The 11,344-nt window shown below is 38.1% G+C and overlaps 1 pseudogene; it reads right to left on the bottom strand.

Moving 5' to 3' along the window:
- Nucleotides 1-4,545: 4,545 nt before the first annotated feature.
- Nucleotides 4,546-6,336, bottom strand: LOC143645653 (septin-7 pseudogene; annotated as a pseudogene).
- Between the last annotated feature and the right edge of the window lie 5,008 nt (nt 6,337-11,344).

Raw genomic sequence — 11,344 nt, 5'->3', positions numbered from 1 at the left:
ATTTTTTGGTATGTAATTCCATTTCTTACTTCCTACAAGTTCTAAAATGAAATTAGATAAAAAGTGATGATAAAGCTGTGGTTTGGATGTACAATATATAAAGATAAAATTTGCAACAAGTAAAAGAAAAAAGGTGGGAGGATGGAGAGGTATAGGAACAGTGTTGTGTGTATGCTAATGAAGCTAAGTTGGTATCGAATCAAACATGATTGATATAGACTTAGGATGTTAAATTTTAGCTTCTTGTTAATCACAGAGAAAAAGATATGAAAAATATATACAGAAAGAAATAAGAAGAGAGTAAAAATACTTAAAAATGCAAAAAATCAAATAAATATGAAAGTAGGCATTAACAGAAGAATTGATAGGCATTAACAGAAGAATTGAGGAACAAAAATGGTATAAGACTTACAAAAATCAGTAGTTATTTAAATATAAATGGCTTAAACTGTCCAACCAAAGGCAAAGATTTTAAGAATGGATAAAAAAATATGACTCAACTATATGCCATCTAAAGAGATTCACCTTAAATTCATAGACAAGGATGTTGAAAGTTGAAAGGATGAAAAAATATATAGCATACAAATAATAATAACAGAGAGCTGTGGCTCCAGACAAAATAGACTTTAAGTAAAAATCTATTAGGAGGTATCCAGCACAATGATGTTAAAATAGTCATTGCCCAGATATCCATGAAGAGTAAGAGAATGATTGCTTGAGATGGAGGAGGTATAACTGAGAAATTAGGATTTACTAAGTGATCATGACTATTGACTCATTATACAGATATTTCTTTTTAGTTTCTAATGTATCAGAATAGCTAGGAGGAAGTATCTGAAATTATTGAACTGTAATCCATAGCCTTGATCTGTGATAATAACTGTACAACTACAGAGCTTTCATTATATGACCACGTGGTTGTAAAAACCTTGTGACCGACACTCCCTTTCACCAGTGTATGAGTAGATGATGTTTTGGTTTGTTAAAGGTGCCAGAAATGCAATATACCAAATATGGGCTGGCTTTTATAATAAGAGGTTATTAAGTTACATGTTCACAGCTCTAAGGACATAAACGTGTCCAAACTAAGGCATCCAGAGAAAAATACCTTGACTCAAAGAAGACTGAGTCACATGAGGCACATGGCTGGCCTCTGCTGGTCCTTGTTCCCGATTCCATTGCTTCTAGCTTCTGATGCCAGTGGTTTACTCTCTAAGCATCTGTGGGCCTTCACTTAGCTCCTTTAGAACACAACTCTGGGTTCTGGCTTGCTTAGCACCTCATGGAAGGCACATGGGAATGTCTGCTGGGCTCTGCCTCTCCAAACGTCCATGTCTAGGTGTCAGCTCTCTCTGTTGGCACTCCAGGCATCTCCAAATGTCGGTGTCTCTTTCGGCTCTGAAACAACTGTGTTTTCTCCAAATTGTCTCCCCTTTGAAAGGACTCCAGTAAACTAATAATGACCTACCTTGAATGGGCAGAGTTGCATCTCCATCAGAAGGCTGCACCCACAACTGGGTGGGGCACATCTGCATGGAATAATCTAATCAAAAAGTCATACCCCAGCCCATGCACTTCCCCAAACAAACAAACAAAAAGAAACTAACAAAAACAAAGCAAAAATAAACAAAAATTTCAACAAATGGTACTGCAATAACAGGATACTCACATGGAAAAAGAATGAAATGTGACCCTGGCATACAGCATACAAAAAAAAAAGTCATACCCACAATTGAATGGGTCAATCTCCCTGGAAACAACTGAAGGTTTCCACCCTACAATACTGTATCAGGATTAAAGAACATGGCATTTCTGGGGTACACAACACTTTCAAAGCAGTACAGATGAGTAATAAAATAAAGACAAAATAATAATAATAAGAGGGAGGGATGAGCAGTTTGTGTTATTTGGGGGTTTTCTTTCTTCTTTTTCTTTCTTATTTTTTTGAGTAATAAAACTGTTCTAAAATTGATTGTGGTGATGGATGCACAACTATATGATGATACTGTGAGCCACTGATTGTATACTTTAAATGGAATATATGGTATATGAACATATCTCAATAAAATTACATTTAAAAAAACATTAGGAGGGACAAAGGAGGTCACTATATACTGATATAAAAGAACACACAACAAGTATAAATAAATATGCACCTGGTGGGAGAGCTCCCACAAAATATGAAGCAAATAGTGACAGATTTGAAGGGAGAAATAGCTGGTTCTACATGAATAGTATGAGACTTTAATACACCACTTTTAATAGTGGCAGAACATTTAGGCAGAAGGTTAATAAGGAAATACAAGCCTTGAACAATACTATGAACCATTATGTTAAGTGAAATAAGCCAGACACAAAAGGACAAATATAGTATGAACTCACTAATATAAACTAAATATAATGAGCAAACTCATGAAGTTAATATCTAAAATATAGGTTACCAGAAGATAGAATGAGGGTAGAAAATGCAGAGCTGAAGCTTAATTAGTGCAGAATTTCTAGTAAGTTTGCTTTTAAATGTTTGGAAATGGATAGAGGTGATGGCAGCACAGTATCGTTAGTGTAATTTGCAGCAATGAATTGAGTGTGTGGTTGTGGTTGAAAGGGGATGTCATTAGAAAGAAAGCTAGAGGATGAAACATGGGACTGTATAATATGGTAGACTCTGTGGACAATGAAGGTGGTCAATAGTACAAATATAAGAATGTTCTTCCATGAACTAGAACAAATGTACGTCACTATTACAAGGTGTTAATAATAGGGGGTATATGGGAAAAATACACCTAATGCAAACTATGGTCTATAGTTAATGGTAATATTTTAATATTCTTCAATCAATTGTAACAAAGGTACCACACCAATGGTAAGTGTCAAAAAATAGGGGGTTATAAGGGTATGGGTTTTTTCTTTTGGGAGCAATGGAAATGTTCTAAAATTGATTGTGGTGATAACAGACACTCTGTGATTATACTGAGAGCCATTGATTGTACACGTTGGGTAAACTATATGATATGTGAATAAAACTGTTTATTTTAATAAAAGTATAAGAAAGAAAGAGGCAAAATCAAAGACCTAACTAAACACCTGGAGAAACTAGAAAAAGAATAGCAAACTAAACCCAAAGAAAGGAGAAGGAAAGAAGTAATAAAGATTAGAGCAGAAACAAATGAAATTGGAAATAAAAAAAAACGAGAGAATCAATAAAACCAAAACTTGGTTTTTTGAAATGATCAATAAAGTCAACAAACCTTTAGCTAGATAAAAAGATAAAAAGAGAGAGTATCAAAATAATTAAAATCAAGAATGAAAGGGAGACATTACTACCAACACCACAGAAATAAATATATATAAGTGGATATTATGCCAACCAATTAGATAACATAGATGAAATGGGCAAATTCCTAGCAACTGACTCAAGAAGAAATAAAAGATCTCAACAGAACAATAACAAGTAAAGCGTTTGAATCACTAATCAAAAATCTCCCAGCAAAGAGAAGCCCAGAACCAGATGGCTTCACAGGGAATTTTACCAAACATTCCAGGAACAAGTAACATTGATCCTCTTCAAGCACTACTAAAAAATTGAACAGGAGGGAACACTCCCTAGCTAATTCTATGAAGTCAGCATCACCATACACAAAAATTAATCCAACATGGATCAAAGACCTAAATATAAGAACCACAACTATAAAGCACCTAGAAGAAAAAGGGAGGTGTCTTCAGGACCTTGTGCTAGGCAATAGTTTCTTAAACTTTAGACCAAAAGCACAAACAACCAAAGAAAAAAGATATAAATGGGACTTCAGCAAAATTCAAAACTTTTGTGCCTCAAAGGATTTCATCATGAAAGTAAGAAGACAACTTACAGAATGGAAGAAAATATTTGAAAACCACATATATGATAATGATCGAATATAACATTACATTCACTGTATATAGAATATATAAAGAAATCCTGCATCTCAACAAAAAGACAAACAATCGAATTTTAAAAACTGGAAAAAGACTTGAATAGACATTTGTTGAAAGATGATATACAAATGGCCAGGAAGCACATGAAAAGATGGTCAACATCATGAGCCATTAGGGAAATGCAAATCAAAATGACAATGAGATACTATTTCACACCCACTGGAATGACTACTGTTAAAAAAAAGAAAAACAAGTGTTGGAGTGGATATAGAGATGTGTAAAAGGTGTCTCACGCAACTGTGGGAATGAAGAGTCCAGGATGCACAGGGCAGGCTGTGAGGCTGGTGGATCTGATGAGGAGTCTGGATGAACTCCACAGGAGAGGCTCACTGGCTGAAGAAACAGTGAAAGAGTCTCTCTTCTTCCTTAAAAAACAAACAAACAAAAACAACCTCCAACTGATTGGATTATTTTGTTGGTGGGGACATGCCTTAGTTGATCTCAGATATAGTCAGACACACAGATGGAATCAATTGACTGATGATTTAATCAACTGGCCTTGAAATATCCTTGCAGCAATGGCCAGGCCAATGCTTCCCTGACCAGAAAACTGGGCCAAGTAGTGTCATTTGGTCAAGTTGACACTAGAACGTAACCATCACGGTGCCCTTTATTGTGGTTACCAACTCCATTATAAGTTACAGTTGCCAGTTTTCTGCTTCCGCAGTTCTTATAGCATACATTATTAGTGACATCTTTCAAGTCCTGCATGCCTGTTCTTATCAACATATTTCTTAGACTTGTAAAATCACAATGTTTGCCATTTTCAACTTCAGCAACACCCCAAGGATGCTGCCTTCCTCCGACCCTTTGGCCATTAACTTCATGGATAGTATTATTACACACCACAGCAAGCAGTAAATGGTCTTTCATCTTTTTAACAAGCTTATTTCCTTCTTCATCGTTTTAATTTTATGTTCTTGTATTTCTTTCATTACCTGTTTATTAAACTATTGGCATTTCTCTGGTGTGAGAGTATCTGCTTTGGCAGTAAGTGGGATGATATTCACTTTTTCGCATTAGCGCTTCATCAACTCATTACCCAATGGCTTAAGTCCATGATCTGAAGGAGCAATGAAATATAAAGAGCACTGCACCCTCTTGTCTGTCCACTCGAGATTCTGCATTGAGGTAGTACTCAAATTTACTATCAATGCAATCGATGACAGGCTGCCAGCAATTACTATTATCTGCATCTCCAAATCCTGGGGTATCAACAATTGTGAGCAGCAACTGAACACCACCTTCTTTACTTAAAACTTTGGATTGTTTCACCTGTCCAGTCTTTTTTATTCTATGGGAAGGATCTGGATATTCTGGAGATTACAAATCTGTGAGGGATAACGAGTTGATTAGTGTTGATTTTCCCAGTCCAGATCACTTACTACCATAAGTGTGAATTCAAACCCTCATTTCATGGATTTTCTGAAACTTGATTTGGGAGATTTCAAGGTTCTGCTGCTGGGCCATGGTGCTGCTGTTGACGCTCCTCTCCACTGCAGCAGCGGATCTCCCACTAGAATGTCCTTGTTTTAAACTGAAGTACAAGGTTAAGTGAAACAATGTCTTCTACTTACTCTCAAGTGATTCAGAGAGGGGATGACAAAAAGAAAATGTACATAGTAAATGCTCAAGTCAAGCAAACAAAAAAAGATAAAAAATTCTTCAGGGTATATACCTAGGAGTGGAATTGCTGCCCAGTAGAGTTTTTATCACTATTTTTAGTCCTCATAATTTTAGGTTTGATTTCCCGTTCCGTTGATTCTTAACTGCATCTGATACCCAATTTTGTAAGATAAGGGTTATTTGTTATTGTTATTCTTCCCTTCACCTCATTTCCCCACCTTTTTGCTTCTGTTATCTGCAATTACCTTTTGCATTGTCAAGCTTGATAATACTTGTGTTTTGTGCATCCACAATTGTCTTTCTTCTGAATTTAGGTAGACTAGGAAAAACCAATAAATACTGCTTACATGAATGGGACCATTTAAATATTCCTTGCACAGTGTACTGCCATCATACTCATCACTTAATTAATCCAACATGGATCAAAGACCTAAATATAAGAACCACAACTATAAAGCACCTAGAAGAAAAAGGTGCTTTACTTTCTTAGGCAGCCTTTGATTTTCCTTGCAATCAACTTACATCTTTTACTTAATGGTATGTCAAGGTCTGCCCACTTTTTCAAAAGATCATTTGGTGGTCCTCATATGTGGATTCTATAACTTGTAAATGAGAGGGACTTCTGAAGAAAAAAAAAAGCATATCCGATCATATCATTCTTCTGCTCAGAGGTTTGTAGGGTTTGCCCATCTGACTCAAATTAAAAATCATTATCCTTATTCTGGCCTACCAGGCCATACGAGGTCTGGTCCTGCTCTGATTTCACCCCATTCTAGGTGCATTGGCCACACCATACTGTTTCTCAAACATGCCAAACACCTTCTACCCCAGGACATTTGCACTTGAGGAACCTTTTGTCTGGAGCATGCTTACATATCTATATAACTTTCTTCTAATGTCCACCGGATCCCTGGTTCTGTATTACCTTCTCAGTGATGTCTTTCCTGACCACCCTCATCTTTATCCTCTTATTCTATTTTGGTTCCTTCTTATCACTTAGTACCAATGGACATAGTAATTTTATTCACTGTGTCACCCCAAGAGAATGTAAGGGAAGGCAAAGGCCTTGAATTCTTTCTTGTTGTAATAGGACCCTCAAGTTTTATCTGAACACATGAAGGCTCATCATGAAGACCTAAGTGCTTCAAATGATGAGCAGCTTCTGGGTAGTGCCTTTAAATATGATATGTCCCTCTTCATTTCTTCCTACTTTCCACTGGTATTGGATGTGGTTGTAACCAGTTTTAGACTATTTAGATGATGGCAACTCCATAGAGATGACAAAATGTGCCTGTCTGACAGGGCTGCTGTGACAAACACCACACAGTGGGTTGGCTTAAGCAACATCAATCCATTGTTTCATGGTTTTGGAGGCTGGAAGTCCAACATCAAGTTATCAAAAGGATTTGCTTGCTCTGAAGTCTGCAGCCTCCCAGCAATCCTTTGTCACACAGGATCTCTCTTTTCTTGTGTCTTCTCTCCTGGTTCCCACTGACTTCTGGCTTCTTCTGACTGATTGCATTCAAATTTCCTCTCTTCACAAGCCTTCCAGTTGTACCACTTAAAGCCCACAATGATTCAATTTAGCTTCATCTAAATAAGATCTTTGAAGACTTGATTCATGCATGAGTCCATCCTTTACCTAATAATAACATCTTCAAAGGTCTTGTTCACAAATGGGTTCACACCCACAGAATTGCAGATTAGGACTTGAGCATATCTTATGGGGGACATGATTCAGTCCCCAACAGGAAATAACAAGAGAGAAGGAGCTTGGGTGCCTGGTGGTTTCTTGACACAGAGTTGTCAAGCCAGCTTGAACTTTTATATGTGAGACATAAACTTTCATTTTGATAAAGCCCCTGTTATTTTGCATCTCTGTCATAACAGAACTCCTAACTGAGCTTTCTCATCTGGGTACCTCAGCCAGCAAGGAGTGCATGGGTGGTAGATATGAATGTCCACCAACAGAGCCTACAAGAATGACCGAAGACTTCTCTTTCTATTAACCTTAGTGGATTCCAGGCCCCAGAAAGGGAGATGGCAAGAGACAAACATTTTTCTTGCTATTGCATATATATATATCAACTGTTAAAAAGAAGGAGGGGATATCCATGCACAGGAAAAGAACTAGAAGTAAATATTTCAAAACGTTAAGAATGAGGATTCTGGTGTAAGAGTTCAGGGCAGAAGCCTCATGTACAGTGAAAGAGAAAAGAAAAGAAATGATGAAAATGTTCAGAAGCTTTCTAGATTGGGATACTGAAAGTACAATGATGAAATTATCATGAAAGTCATTAGTGGTATTTTCTTATGACATGATGGTAATATAAATACATAAAAAAAACCCCACCTTGAATTCAGATTAAATCTTCCTTTGCAAGATTAAAGACAGATACTATGACTCAACCCTGTATTTTCTGAAATGTATGCCTGAAAATGCTATTCATGAGATATGACCTTTGAAAAAGAGCTCTGTGATGCATGTCACCTCTCTTCTTTAGCGATTCCATTAAACATTGGAGCTTTAATGGCTCTGAGAAATTCTACAGTAAGGAAACTTGGTTCCTGTTGGTTAATGAAGCTTCACTGTGACAGCCTCTACTGGTCACAAATCAACTCTCCCTGACATGCCTCTAATATAACCCTGATTTCTTCTGGGCAACAATGTGCCCAGCCAAAGAACTACATTTCCCAGCTTTCCTTGCAGCTAGAGGTGGCCAGGTGATGTGTTTCTAGGAAAGGAAGTGTAAGTGGGCGTTGCTGATTGAGCTGGCATGTGCAGTCTGCCATCTCCCTTCTCCTTCCTGTCTGAAACATGGGGGGTGATACAGGAGGGGGGAGGACTCATCTTGCCACCCTGATGTGACAAGCATGAGGATAAAAGGCACAGGCTAAGGATAGCTGAGCAAAGGTATAAAAGTAGCCTTGGCAGGTGATGGTCTCATGAAGCCATGGTACCATCCTCTGAACTTCACGTTGAATGAAAAAAGCAACATCTATGTTTGGCTAAACCAGTAAGGAATGAGTTTTCTATGAAAAGATAGTAGGAGCCTGGGTCCTTGATGGCTCTGTGGGGTCAAACTTCTTTTATGAAAGAGAAAAAAAAAAAGCCCTAATTTTGCTATACTTTTTATAGGAGAGAAATAACAAGATCTGTTTTACATGGGTTTCGGATCAGGAAGAAGAAAAAGGTGATACTTTGGAAATGCTGAGCCTGAGATGCCTATAGGACTACCAAATGTACAGGACCAGAGGGGAGTAGGATATATGAGTCTGGGGCTTAGGAAAGTGTTCCAAGCCAGAAAAGAACAGCTCACAAGGTTTCATGATGGACACTTAAAAATCCTTCAGTTTTTGTCTTGGTTTGGGAATAGATATATTCTGTATATCTTCAAGTAACAGAACAAAGGATGTGATTTGGGATCCAAATGAGGAAAGACCTTTCCATAGCCAGTGTTCTCAATAATGGCCCAGACCCTCTGTGAGGTATGAGTATTCTGTTCCATGAGCGATGCAAGTTCAGCATCATTCAATGGCGTGGGAGTGGGGGTGGGGTGGGGGGTGGGCTGGGGAAATGTCCAGAATACTGAGAAGTTGGGTTAGATGATTGTTAAAGATGTTTTGGGCATGGTGATTCCTCAAAATTAAATATAGAATTACTATATGACCCTGCAAATCCACTTCTAGGTATAGACCCAAAGGAAGTGAAAATGAGTGAACTGACAACTGCTATTCACAATAGCCAAAAGGTAGGAGCAACTCAAGTGTCCATTAACAGATGAATAGATAAAAAAAATGTGTAGTATCCACACAATGGAATATTGTGCAACTATAAGAAGGAATGCTGAGAAATTCTGCAACCCTCGAAAACATCACGCTGAGTGAACTAAGCAAGCCACATGAGGACAAACAATATTGCATGATGTTATATATAAAATATCTAGAAATAACAAATGTGCACAGCTACAAAAAAGTAGATTAGAGGTCACCAAGGGATGAGGAGAGGGGAAGAGGGGGAGTGTTTGCTTGGTAGATATAGACTGCTTGTAAATAAAAATCAATAATTTGAAAACACTCTACTATCTATAATCCTATTGTATATTTCTTCATATTACAATCTGTAGACAGTGGCTGCTTCTTATTACATATTAAAGTATGACAAATGACCCTTAGAAACAGTGGCTGGGGCCTCCAGGAAGCACTGTCAGATGCTCCAAACCAGTGGCCATGGGCTGTTGGCAAATGGGCATCTCAGCAAATGGCCTGCAGACTATTTCTGCCTGCTGTGGAGGCCTCACCATTTTCCCCATGGAGACAGGAAGCCTCAGACCCAGAACCAAGAGCAGCCATCCCCCCAACTTCTCCTTGTGGGCTTCCTGTGTTAACAGTCACCCTGCGGCCTCCTGCTCCTTACCCTTGGCCAGAGAAGCTTTCCTGCCTCTGAGTACAACACTAATCCCTTAACTTTGAAGTTGAAATATTACAGAGTTAGAGAGCATTCATTGATTTCCTACTGTGCGTCCCACACAAAATGCATTATATTACTTTTTATCCTCACTGTAACCCTAGGAAAGGGTTTTTGTGATTCTCCCCTAACTCATGAGGAGACTGAAACTCAGAAAGTTTAAAGAACTCACTCAAGGATACACAATAAGGAACTACATTCTTTGCATTATGCCAGGTGGCCTTCAAGATGATACAAATAATAATAATCAGATTCCTATAGAAACTGGCATATTTAGAAAGCTGCCTTAAGTTTTCAGAGGCAAAAACGTACTGTATGTAAATGTGCTGGTTTGATGCTATCATGTACCCCAGAAAAGTCAGGTCCTTTAATCCTCATTCAATATTGCTGGATGGGACCTTTCTTTGATTGTTTCCATGGAGATGTGACCTACCCAATTGTACTGATAACTTTTGATTAGATGGCTTCCATGGAGATGTGTCCCCGTTCATTCAAGGTGGGGTTGCTGGGACCATTTTGGAAAAAGCCTTAGAGCCTCCTCAGCCAACAGAACCAACTGAGCCCACATAGCCAGAGACTTTTGGAGGTAAAGAAGGAAAATGCCCTCCTGAGGAGCTTCATGAAACAAGAAGCTGGAAGAGAAAGCTAGCAGACGTCACCATGTGCCTTTCCAGCTGACAGAGGTGTTCTGGACCTGTTGGCTTTCTTGAGTCAAGATATCTTTCCCTGGATGCCTTAATCTGGACACTTTTGTAGCCTTGCCTTAATCTGGTTATTTTTAACAGCTTTAGAACTATAAACTTGTAACTTAATAAAATTCCTTTATAGAAAGCCATTCCAATTCTGGTATATTGCATTCTGGCAGCTTTTACAAACGAAAATAGAAAACCACTCAGGGTTGCCCTCAAACAATAATTAGCTAATATTTATTGAGCATTCAATACTGATAAGACTGGGCTAAACTCTAATCATATTACCATATTTTATAGTCCAACATCCCGAAGTGGTATGTGTAATTATCCCCAATGAAGTGTTCAATTGTCAAGTGTCTGACACACTAGTAAAAACTCAGTAATGGGCAACTATTTCAGGATACGGCACTGACACTTTTTTCCACCCTGAAATATACAATTCCCAAGAAATATGCCAATTCTGAAACTGTTACTACTTTATTTTGTAAGTATTAGAAACACCTATCTGGATGATTCTAGAACCTAAGGCAGAACTTGGCTTTAACTCTAACTTAACGTTGCCACTGTTTTCCAGGTTACCAGCCCT

This window comes from Tamandua tetradactyla, chromosome 9 (genome assembly GCF_023851605.1).
Source record: "Tamandua tetradactyla isolate mTamTet1 chromosome 9, mTamTet1.pri, whole genome shotgun sequence".
NCBI lineage: Eukaryota > Metazoa > Chordata > Mammalia > Pilosa > Myrmecophagidae > Tamandua > Tamandua tetradactyla.
Note: the sequence above shows the minus strand (reverse complement) of the source record. Positions and strands in the feature narration are given on the sequence as shown.